General features: G+C 41.7%; 1 protein-coding gene across 1 annotated transcript in view; it reads right to left on the reverse strand.

Annotated features, from left to right (window-relative positions):
• Window positions 1–13,117, reverse strand: part of LRRIQ3 (leucine rich repeats and IQ motif containing 3) — a 100,270-nt gene that overhangs the window by 46,273 nt on the left and 40,880 nt on the right.

Here is a 13,117-nt window from a genome sequence, read left to right on the forward strand (position 1 = left end):
ATCAACTAAGAGGTTCTCCCAGTATTTAGGTGAGCTCAGGCCCTAAATATAGGGTCTGTTCTCTTTGTTTCAGGCCCTACATAGTATTTCTACCTGTCATATGGAAAGTCAGCCTGTTGTCCAGCCATGACACTGTACAACTCAGAAGTCAGTAGATAAATTCAAATACATAAGGCTACTATTATGTCAGGGAGGTCACAGATTCCATGACTTTCTGTGGCAGGACTGCAACAGCCTCAGGACTGAAGGAAAAGTTGACACATGGTCAACCATAGGGATGCTGGGACAGCACCCCTATTCTACGAAAGCCACAACTGAAGTTGGATCAGCCCTAGATGCAGGAGCAGCAGTGGGGCTGGAGCACCTGTAAGCTCTGGCAGCATCCTGTTTGTTCCTCTAAGTGTATTGTTAGTAAAAAGAAGTCAGGGGCACGTTACAAGCTTACCTTACATTTTGTTTATTGCCAGTGACATGTCCATGCCTATTACTAAAATTACCTGTGACAAAATCAAAGCGTTATGCAAAAGACACAAAGAGTTGTGACATCTTATTTATAAATATTTGTATAACAGTTAACTCATTCTCTGAAAGCAAGCCCCACAACATACATGTACAGCGTGTGAACTGCTGGCTTGGAGGCTTGCACCCTGCTCTGCCCACTGCTTCTGCATGCCCCAGAAGTTATCCAGAGGCCTCTTACCTCCCCAACCAGGCTGGCTAGCACCTGCAGTTTCTACCACCCCAGCAAGCCAGGAGGGAGAGCACAAGAGTATGCAGTAGTGCCACTGCAGACTCCCCAGCTCCAAGAAGGTGGATGCATGACCCCAGTCCCTGGAGCCCAGCAGCACCGCCAGAGCAGGGCCTTGGGTCGCAGAGTGGGCAGGGCCATACCTGGCTGTTTGAAGAGGCATACCCCCACTTGCTACCCATGCCCAGATCCAATTTACATCTGCCATTTAACAAGAAAAGGTCTACAAATATATCAGGACAAATTCCAGTGATAGTGTATGTTGTGACTGTTCCACTTAATGCATTGAACAAAACAAGAAAAAATATATTTTACTTCTGCTAACAAGGTGCAGAATTACAAAGCAGAATTTGAACTCTTTCAAAAAAGGAAGTATTTTAGTGGTGGGGGTTTCAGACAAATTAGGTTACACGTGTGGGGAATGAAGAGGGTATTTGTAAGGGGAAATTTAATTTTTATGTGGAATCTTAGGATCAACAAAAACAAGTTTTTGCCTACTACTGGTTTTCTTTTTATAACAGAGGGCAAATAGGGGACCATCCACTGCAACTGACTTCAATGGGATGTTGTATCAGCACAAGTTGTCATTTTACTAAACAAAACAAAAAAAATGGTTATTTTTATATCAAGATAGCTAAAGTCATGTAAAGCCCTAGTGGAGACAATGCATAAAAAGTCTTCAAGTCAGTGTGGCTAGTCAAAAATCAACCTAACACGCTCCCCTCCTCCCCCCCCCCCACCCACACACACACACACACACACACACACACACCCACCCCTGGGATTTGTAGTTAGTTGATGGGGGATATAGGTTTGACCTCTACTACACTGAGGTAAACTATGACTTTACATGAAAACAATTAGCTTGAGTTTTCTATGTTAATATAAAAACATACAACTTTTCTGAATTTATTCAGAAGATAGTGAAAATATTCCCGAGGCATTTAGTAAATGTCTCTATAACAGAAATCATTGCAAAAGAATGTATAACTGCTGTTAATATAGAAATGAGTGTAATATAGGGGAGGTAATTATATGCACTAGGAAATTAAAATCTTTAGTCCCTGCATGGAGATGATATAAACATATCATTAGATGCAAGAAATAAATCAGTATAACTAAATGGTAAGGTTCAAGAAGGTTATTCAGGCCAAACAAGTATAATTATGAAAATGGAAGTCCAACACTAGTGGAGCTTAAGGCAATAGGTAAAATGGAAATTAGGAGAGTTAAGTTGGAATTTGAAGAGCAAAAAGCCAAAGGTATAAAAATCAAGAAGAAATTCTGTATATCAGATATAGGATCTCTGAAATAGAATTGGTATTTCTGTTGTTGTCCAGCTATACAAAAGATGGAAAGGAGATACTAGATACAGTTTTAATCAGGCTGCAACTTTACTATTTGCTGTAAAAGTACACAGTCCAGGTAACCATACCCTCTGCCACACACACACACTTGTAAAGCATCCTCTCTTTCATCATGCCAAACAATGACCACCCTCCTCCTGCTAAAAAATGTGGTGGGATCAACTAACAAGTAAAGGGGACAAACAAGGAAGATAATGACACTGCTCAATGTGGGGAGGATGGAGTTAAACTGAAATTATTTAAATCACTACATTTAACCATGATTTTAAACAAGCAGAAAACCTGGATTTAAATAATTTATTTTAATACTGTTTTCTATTTGTACTTTTCAGTTACTTTCCCCAAAAAATGTTGATCCTCATTGGTTGGTAACAGATAAAAATGTTGATTTGCAATTAAATATAGCCATTGCACATATTTAGTATTTATTTTTGCTAACCAGCTGGGTATACTATATCTATGAATCTTAATTTAAGTAATTACGTAGTTTGATGTACATTTATTAAAATTCTTAAGTTTTAGATTTTATTAATTACATCAGAATCCTCACAGCATAAGATTTTCCCCAAGCTTCACCCTGCTGCCTATGCATAGTGCTGGGAGACTCATCTCTCTGACATCCTGGACTGTTACTCTACCTTTTCCCTCCTTCGTCTTATCTCCCCCTTTAATCAACCACAGCTCATGAGCTGGATTCCTTTGTTAACTAATTAATTAACCAGTCTTTAATCAATTACATCTCAATTTAGCCCATAGGGGTAAGCTTTCACAGCAATGAGTCAGCCTTAGGCTATTCATACTGGCTACGTCTAGACTGGCATGATTTTCCGCAAATGCTTTTAACGGAAAAGTTTTCCGTTAAAAGCATTTGCGGAAAAGAGTGTCTAGATTGGCACGGACACTTTTCCGCAAAAGCACTTTTTGCAGAAAAGCATCTGTGCCAATTTAGACGTGCTTTTGCGCAAAAAAGCCCTGATCGTCAGTTTCGCGATCGGGGCTTTTTTGCGCAAAACAAATCTGAGCTGTCTACACTGGCTTTTGTGCAAAAGGACTTTTGCCCGAACGGGAGCAGCATAGTATTTCCGCAAGAAGCACTGATTTCTTACATGAGATCGTCAGTGTTCTTGCGGAAATTCAAGCGGCCAGTGTAGACACAGCCACTCTGTTTTAGGAAACATTAGGCTTATTTTATTACTCTTTGGCCAGGAGGTCAACAGCTGATGTTTGGTCACTGGTTTGATTATGTGAGCCATGGTTTGTCACTCACAGGGTGCATCACACTGAAGGTCATAATTTTTCAATTTACAAAAAGTGGGAGATAAATATGTACTCCAACAGCACACAAAGCAACAACTGCAATTTGTGTGTGCATTGGCAAGCCTGCCATCATTAACATATATACTATGTCTTCAAGCAGCTCTGAAGAATGCACAGGAATCCTGCTATATTTGTGGACAACTATAGTAGTCACCATATACAATGGGGCTATGCCTCAAAAACACTGCAGATGAAAAACTCACATAATAAGCATAGACAAAAGTATGATCCTCCTTTCTGATGTGAAACAGCAACTCATTTTCCATTCTGTAAGATGGAAGAGTATACTGCCCTCATCTGGCTTTCATTTCTAAAGATCATAGAGTCACACCAATACTTACATTGTGGATCACCCTCAAGGACTTCCAAACAGCCAGAACAGACCAGTCTTGATCTGTACAGGCATTCAAATCACAGATCTCTACTAAAAACTTGATGGCAGGCTGGAGTTTTAAACAAGCATAGTGGGCCACTTTCACTATGACTGTGAAGACTACAATACAATAGTGAAGACTTTTGGCAGTTTTACTGAACTTCCAATCTCTGCCACAAGGAATAACATCCCTGGAGACACAGATCATTGTACACTCCTTTCTGGACTGCAGAGAACCAAAACCTCTTCTACAAATATGGCAAATGTAGAGACCAAGAAATTGGAAAAACCCTCCAGGCATCACTGGATGCAACAAGGTAGAAACATGGCTTGAAAGTGTAGAAGGCCTTATGCATGCAATCAGACATTCCCCAAATGATAGCACAATAAATCTGAATGTGCTGATGATTTGGAAAACCAGGCCCGTAATTTTAAATAACTTGAAGTGATCCTTATATCTGACTTTATGATCATGGCAGAATACTTTCAAAAATGGTGGCTGAGACCAAATCTGAGCAATCATTAGTCTCCGCTTTCCATCTTGATGACAGAATCAAATAAAATAGTATCTGTCAAGTTTTGTAGCGAAACTGTGTGTTATGACCAAAAGCAACATATCTTGGTGTCATTCTTGACTGCACACTGACCTTTCAGGACAACCTTAAAAAAGTAGTCTCTAAAGCAGGGTTTCCCAACGTATGGATCAGGACCCAAATATGGGTCGCTGTTACATTTCAAAAGGGTCAGCAAGTGTCTCCCCAGATGGCTCTGCCCTCCCTCCTTCCCCTGTTTTTGAATTGCCTTAGGTCACCAAGTCTTCCTGAATTGTCAAAATGGGTCCCCATTTAGAAAAGGTTGGGAACCGCTGCTCTAAAATGAATGAAGACTTGCATCAACATTATTCAAAAATTAGCAGGAACAAGATGAGGATCAACTGCCCCTGCACTATGAATATCAGCTGTGGCCCTTTTAGAAGCTATCAGAAAAATTAATAATATCCTTAGAGATACCTGAAAATGTTGTAGTTGGAAATTCCACTCGAACAGGAGCCTTCAGAAGCCAGAGCAAGTTATGTCGGCCTTAAGGCTTCTCCAACTTGCATCACAGCACCCTAAGTATTCTGGGCACTGGAAGAACACATGGATAGCTTAAAGGTATCTTTTCCCCCCAACCCAGATGAATTAACTGAGGCCTGGAACACATTAAGACCTGAACCTGAGTGGGGTTTGTTTGTTTTTTCTGAGTCTTCAATTAACACACAGTTTGTGCACTCCTGCTGGCTGGGAACATCAATTAAATTACAGAGTACATGTTATTTTTTGTTTTTCATTAGTTTCCTAAGGTCCCCGTTAGGCTCAGGCTCCAATCCACCATAAAGAAACTAAGGACTTGTTTCCACTATGCCAGGGATCAACGCTGCAGTGATTGATCTACTGGCTGTTGATTTATCACATCTGATCAGACACAATAAATCGATCTCCGAGTACTAACCTGTCAACACAGGTACTCCAACAGGACAAGAAGAGTAGTGAGTCTCAATGGGAAAGATGCTCCCACCAACCTTATTACACACAAATTGCCACGGTAAGTCCATCAACTTCAGTTATGCTATTTGCACAGCTGATGTGATGTTGAATAGACTGACAGTGGGGGTTAAGACTAAGGGTGCATCTACACAGCACCCTAAACTTGAAATAAGATACATAATTTAAGCTATGCAAATTGCGTATCTTATCTCAAACCAATTTCAAAATAGCTTATTTTGAAATTTGGTGCATCTACACAGTGCCAAATTTCTAAATAACATGCTATTTCGAGCCATTCCTTATTCCTCATGCAATGAGGTTTACCAGGATGGCGAAATAGGATGCCCATTATTTCAAAAGATATTTTGAAATAACGGGCGGCTTGTGCAGACACGGAGTAGCAGCTGTGCAGTGTAGACGTACCCTAAAACACAGAAAGTCCCTGGTCCAGAAGAATGTATAGTCTAAGAAGACAAAAAGAAACCTATAGCCCACAAAAGACTGCTGAGGTGAAAGATACTATGCAAGTACAAGCAAATTATCAGTGAGATGGCAGGTATATATCAGTTCTGCCTACCTTTTTCAAGCTATTTGCATAGATTATCATTTGTTATCAAAACTTAGTTTTAGGATTTTTTGGCAGCCCCAGGACAAACGTGAGAAAGGGTTGATGAAATAAGAAAGGGGAGTAGGTAAAAAGGTAAGTGAAACTGAGGAAGAGACAGGTGAAAATTGGAAAAGAAGAGGAGTCAGACTTAGACTGAGCAGGAAAAGAGGCTGGAGAGCCGAAGAACTTCAGAGTAGAAGTACCCTCAGCAAGATTAATAAAGCTCATGAGGTGAACAAATTCAGAACCTCAGTTTCAAGGCTGGATAAATGGTATGAGAAGGCTGTGAAAGCTCATCACAGTTGCCTCTGTTCCTCAAGGGGTGGAGTGAGGCACTGGGCATTGTAGCTTGTATGAGTTTTCTTGAACACAGTCAGAGTATTAGATTATCCTGATTTAACCCCTGAATCCTTGGCTGTTGATGCTAAGATTAAAATCTATTATGTTATTAATTTTAGGTTCAGTTACAAATATCATTAAAGCAAGAAAGAAAAGGTTAAAAGTGGCTTACCTAGTATAAATGAGTCTAAAATTATAATTGAGGAAAAAACTAAGACAAGGTTCAATGAGTTGTTTAGGTTACAAAAGAATAATTGCAAAAGCAAGGATGAGAACAGCATATTAGCTGACAGCATTAGGAAGAACAACAAGTCATGTTTGAGGAAAAGATTATTACAGGACCACTCAAATTTAAACTGACTTAAGATAGAATCTGACAGATGTGAGAATAGATCTGAGGATGGAAAAGGAGCTAAAAGTTCTGGGCTGATGAACATGTCCAAATAAACAAACATACTGCAAGCACTAGTAAGTGAATCAGTTCTCATGCCTTTTGTTGTTCATGCTCCACTAATTACTACAAGGTCCTCAATGACATGCATTCATTCTTCTGCCATAAAGACAACTTGGTGTTGTATCAGGTTTTTCTTGCTAACCTTACTTTCTATCATACTTCAATGGGAAGATAATTATCCCAACTTTGTTTTAAAATAATCTTCTAGTAGCTCTTGTATAATAAAAATCTCATTAAAGTCACTTCTAATCTTGTGTAGTAGTTATTTCTCAGTCTTAAAGTGCTGATATGCTTTATCCTCCATATTACTAATAATGAGCTATTAAATATTATTATTTTGTATTATTCTGGATATAACGATTACCACTAGGATGATAAAAAAAATGAGCAGCAAAATCATGAGGCCTGTTACACAAGGCTTTATTTTTCCATATTAAAACAATTTTTCCCAAACTATCAAAATGGCATTTTAACAATATGTTGGGTCAAACAAATTACATTTTTTACATTTACATACAATTTACCTACTAAAAAGCAGTAAGTCCAAAAGGCCACGAGAATGAGAATTAGTCTCCTTCATTTCAACTTCAGCTTCTGAGGAACATAGAAGACCACACTTGGAACATATCTAAAGTGGGAAATTATAACTCCTGAAATAACTATTTCAAAATAGCATGTCAACACTACGAATGCACATCAAAATAGTGCAGAATTATATTGAAATAGCATGTCCACACTCATTGGAGCCTAAATTGCATTTGAAGCCCCCAGAAGCACTCCGGGGAGGGCATTAGGAGAGCAGTCACTTCCTGTAGCTGCTTGCTGAGGCTAGCTGAGACTCATGCTTAATGTGGCTCCTCACTTTAGCCGCGTCTCACACTTCACTTCTTCACTACCCCTTGTGGAACACCGAACTCATGCCACATGCTCTGGTTGCCGTTAAGGCTGCCACAGCACTCACACCAAGGAGCCGGAGCTGCTGCAAAGCAGTGCCAGGTTCTTGGACCTCATGCTGTGCCTCATGGCGCACTTCATCCGTATTGCCCACATGGTACTTCAAGAGTATGATGAGCAACCCATACCTCTTTACCCAGGGCCTGGCCCTCATGATGCACCAAATTCCCAAGCATTCTCTCCACATCATGGAACACTGCTTCTGGCAGTGGGAGACCAGTTCTGAATGGTGAGACCGCATCATCATGCAGCAGTGGAATGACCAGCAGCGGCTTCAGAACTTTCGCACATGGAAGGCCACCTTCCTTGAGCTCTGCAAATGGCTCACCCCTACCCTCAGGTGACAGGACATCCATCTGCAACCTGACATCCTCCTCCAGAAACATGTTGCCATCACTCGATGTGGAAGCTCAGCAACCCAGAGAGTTACCGCTCAGTGGAGAACTAGTTCAGCCTGGGGAAGTCCATAGTAGGGACCATGCTCATACAGATTTGACTATTTTACTATTTCACTAGAAAGATGGTGAGGCACTGAAATGGGTTACCTAAGGAGGTAACATCTCTATCCTGAGGTAACCTACCAGATAGCTGCAGTGGCACAGGAGCCAAACAAACAGAGCTGTAAACAGGGGAGTTTGAGTGGGAGTTTGTAAGGGGAGTTTGGATATTGGAACTTGTTTGGAGTTTGTTTTTTCTGTGGAGAGGGTGTTCTGGTTTGTTTTTGTGTTCACCGGACTAATAGAATCATAGAATCATAGAATCATAGGACTGGAAGGGACCTCAAGAGGTCATCGAGTCCAGCCCCCCGCCCTCAAGGCAGGACCACCGCCCTCAAGGCAGTTCCACGAGGTGTACCGGTAGTTCGGACTAGGAAGCCTAGTCTGAACTATCTAGTTCGAGCCCCGTGTAGCCGCGCTGCACGGGGTTCGAACCAGCGGGGTTTTAAAAATGGCGACTCCCCGCTTATGCAAATGAAGCTCGGGAAATTCAAATCCCGGGCTTCATTTGCAAGTGCGGTATGCCTACATTACCCTCCTAGTTCGAACTAGGAGGGTAGTGTAGACATACCCACTGAGAGGGAGGAAAACGAAGTAAGAAAGGATATAGCTGGGGGTAGGAGAATGAACATGAGGAAGGGTGGGGTGGATACTAGTCTAATAGGTCATATTGGAGGTATAACATCTGTGCCAAATTGGGTAAAGTATGTGAATGAGGCCAAACAGCAAAAATTAAGATGTTTGTACACCAATGCGAGGAGCCTAGGTAACAAAAAGGAGGAACTAGAGCTATTGGTCCAGGAAGTGAAACCAGATATTATAGGAATAACAGAAACATGGTGGAATACTAGGCATGACTGGAGTACAGGTATTAAAGGCTATGTGCTGTTTAGGAAAGACAGAAATAAGGGTAAAGGTGGTGGAGTCGCATTGTATATCAAAGATGAGGTAGATTGTAAAGAAATAAAAAGTGATGGAATGGAGAAGACAGAGTCCATTTGGGCAAAAATCACATTGGGGAAGAAAACTATCAGATCCTCCCCTGGGATAGTGCTTGGGGTGTGTTATAGACCACCAGGATCCAATTTGGATATGGATAGAGACCTCTTTAATGTTTTTAATGAAGTAAATACTCATGGAAACTGTGTAATCATGGGAGATTTCAACTTTCCAGATATAGACTGGAGAACAAGTGCTAGTAATAATAATAGGGCTCAGATTTATAGGCAGTTGTGTTAGACCAAGCTGGATGAGCAAGCATCTCAGAGAGGTGATTAAGAAAAAGCAGAAAGCATATAAGGAGTGGAAAATGGGAGGGATCAGTAAAGAAAGCTACCTTATTGAGGTTAGAGCATGTAGGGATAAAGTGAGAAAGGCTAAAAGTCAGGTAGAGTTGGACCTTGCAAAGGGAATTAAAACCAATAGTAAAAGGTTTTATAGCCATATAAATAGGAAAAAAACAAAAAAAGAAGAAGTAGGACTGCTAATTACTAAGGATGGAGTGGAGGTTAAGGATAATCTAGGAATGGCCCAATATTTGAACAAATACTTTGCTTCAGTCTTTAATGAGGCTAATGAAGAGCTTAGGGATAATGGTAAGTTAACAAATGGGACTAAGGATAAGGAGGTAGATATTACCATATCCGAGGTAAAAGCCAAACTTGAACAGCTTAATGGGAGTAAATCGGGGGGCCCAGATAATCTTCATCCAAGAATATTAAAGGAACTGGCACATGAACTTGCAAGTCCATTAGCAATTTTTTTTAATAAATCTCTAAACTCAGGGGTTGTACCATTTGACTGGAGAATTGCTAATATAGTTCCGATTTTTAAGAAAGGGAAAAAAAGCGACCTGGGTAACTATAGGCCTGTTAGTTTGACATCTGTAGTATATAAGATCCTGGAAAAAATTTTGAAGGAGAAAGTAGTTAGAGACATTGAGGCTAATGGCAATTGGGACAAATTACACCATGGTTTTACAAAAGGTAGATCGTGCCAAACCAACCTGATCTCCTTTTTTGAGAAAGTAACAGATTTTTTTAGATAAAGGAAATGCAGTGGATCTAATCTACCTCGACTTTAGTAAGGCATTTGATACAGTACCACATGGGGAATTGTTGGTTAAATTGGAAAAGATAGGGATTAATATGAAAGTTGAGAGGTGGATAAGCAACTGGTGAAAGGGGAGACTACAGCGGGTCATACTGAAAGGTGAACTGTCAGGTTGGAGGAAGGTTACTAGTGGAGTTCCTCAGGGATCAGTTTTGGGGCCAATTTTATTTAATCTTTTTATTGCTGATCTTGGCACCAAAAGAGGAAGTGTCCTAATAAAATTTGCGGATGACACAAAGTTGGGAGCTATTGCCAATTCAGAAAAGGATCGGGATATCATACAGGAAGATCTGGATGATCTTGTAAATTGGAGTGATAGCAATAGGATGAAATTTAATAGTGAGAAGTGTAAGGTTATGCATTTAGGGATTAATAACAAGCATTTTAGTTATAAGCTGGGGACACATCAGTTGGAAGTAACGGAGGAGGAGAAGGACCTCGGAGTCCTGGTTGATTATAGAATGACTATGAGCCGCCATTGTGACATGGCCGTGAAAAAGGCTAATACGATCTTGGGATGTATTAGGCGAGGTATTTCCAGTAGGGATAAGGAGGTGTTAGTGCCATTATACAAGGCATTGGTGAGACCCCATTTGGAATACTGTGTGCAGTTCTGGTCTCCCATGTTAAGAAGGATGAATTCAAACTGGAACAGGTATAAAGAAGGGCCACTAGGATGATCTGAGGAATGGAAAACCTGTCTTTTGAAAGGAGACTCAAGGAGCTTGGCTTGTTTACTTTAACCAAAAGAAGGCTGAGGGGGGACATGATTGCACTTTTTAAATATATTAAAGGGATAAATACCAGGGAGGGAGAGGAATTATTTAAGTTTAATATCAATATGGACACAAGAACAAATGGATATAAGCTGGCTAGTAGGAAGTTTAGACTTGAGATTAGACGAAGGTTTCTAACCATTAGAGGAGTGAAGTTCTGGAACGGCCTTCCAAGGGAAGTAGTGGGGGCAAAAAATCTATCTGGTTTCAAGATTAAACTAAATGGGTTTATGAAGGGGATGGTTTGATGAGATAACATGATCTTGGTAACTAATTGACCATTCATTATCAGTGGGAAATAGGTCAATGGAGGGATGATAGGAGTTACTATAGAGAACTTTCTGGGTGTCTGGCTGATGAGTCTTGCTCACATGCTCAGGGTTTAGCTGATCGCCATATTTGGGGTCAGGAAGGAATTTTCCTCCAGGGTAGATTGGCAGAGGCCCTGGAGGTTTTTCGCCTTCCTCTGTAGCATGGGGTACAGATCACAGCTAGAGGATTCTCTGCATCTTGGGGTCTTCAAAGTATTTGAAGGCTTCAATATCTGAGATATAGGTGAGAGGATTATTCTAGGAGGGGTGGGTGAGATTTTGTGGCCTGCACTGTGCAGGGGGTCAGACTAGATGATCATAATGGTCCCTTCTGACCTTAAAGTCTATGAGTCTATGAGTCTACCCCTAGAGTCCCTGTTTGACAAAGCCTTGGCTGGGATCATTTAGTTGGAATTGGTCCTGCTTAGGGCAGGGGGTTGGACTCAGTGACCTCCCAAGGTCTCTTCCAACCATATGATTCTATGTTTCTATAGGTGGTCAAGGCCATCAATGCCATCCTGCTGTGGAGGGTCATCACCCTGGGGAACGTGGATCCCGTTGTCACTGGCTTTGCTGCTATGATCTTCCCCAGCCACAGGGTGAGGGGGATTGACAGCACCCAAATCCCCATTCTGGCCCCCGACCTCCATACCTCCAAATACATCAACTTTTCCATGGTGCTACAGGCCTTCATAGACCACAAGGGATAGGCTCAGCAGGTGTCACATGGTGGTAGAGTGTGCCTTCGGCCGCTTCAAGGGGAAGTTCAGGAGTCTCCTCACTGACCTGGATCTCAGTGATAGGAGCATCCCCCAGGTGGTGGCAGCCTGCCATGTGCTCAACAACATCTGTGAGAGCAAGAGAGAGACTTTCCTGCTGAGGTTGGGGGCAGAGGCTGAGTGGCTGGCCAGGGTTTATGAGCAGCTGCCATTTGGCACTCATCTGGGAGGCCTTGAGGGAGAGTTTCAACCAAGGCGAGCTGTGAGACTCTTCCCTGGGCCTCTGTCTACTCTGGCCTCTGCATTGCCCCTGTGTGCCTTTCCTCCCCCACTCCTCCATGCCCATCTTCCCCCCTCCCCTGCAGACCAAATAAAAAAGCACTTTTGTTTGAACACAAAACTCTGATTATTTATTTGGGGATATACAATAGGGAAGGGACTGAGGAAAGAACCTGGCAGGGGGTAGACGGGATCAGGGAAATGTTCCTCAATAAAATCCATCATGGAGCATGTGGTCACCTGTATGCAGCAGTCCACCAGCCACCTCTCTGCCCCCCCAACTCCCTGCCCAACTTCCTGCATCCCCAACTCCAAGCACCCACACCTGCCCCCTAGCTTCTCCTTCTAGCCATCCAAGGGGCAGCTGGGATCTCCCAGGCTCTGAAGCCTCCCAACGTACCCAAGTCAGGCACCAGTCCCAGCTCCATCCCTGAGCCCTTCTACCCCCTCCTATCCACTCCCTGGTTCATGATTATGGCTCCTACATGCTATGGTAATACAAATAATAAACAGCAACTGTGGAAAATTCTATTCTTATAAAGCATTCCATGGGCTCTTTTATGGCCATAAACAGCAAACCTGTCGTGGTTTTCAGTGTGCCATCTTAAAATCACACATAGAGTACACTACTCACCTTATCTACTACAAAAAGATGAAGAACATATTTGACCCTTCTGTAATTTAGAACTGATATTCTATTGTAGGGATAACATATTAACGTATTAAAAATGTGATTCC

The sequence above is a fragment of the Pelodiscus sinensis genome, chromosome 9, assembly GCF_052426305.1.
Source record: "Pelodiscus sinensis isolate ZL-2025 chromosome 9, ASM5242630v1, whole genome shotgun sequence".
NCBI lineage: Eukaryota > Metazoa > Chordata > Testudines > Trionychidae > Pelodiscus > Pelodiscus sinensis.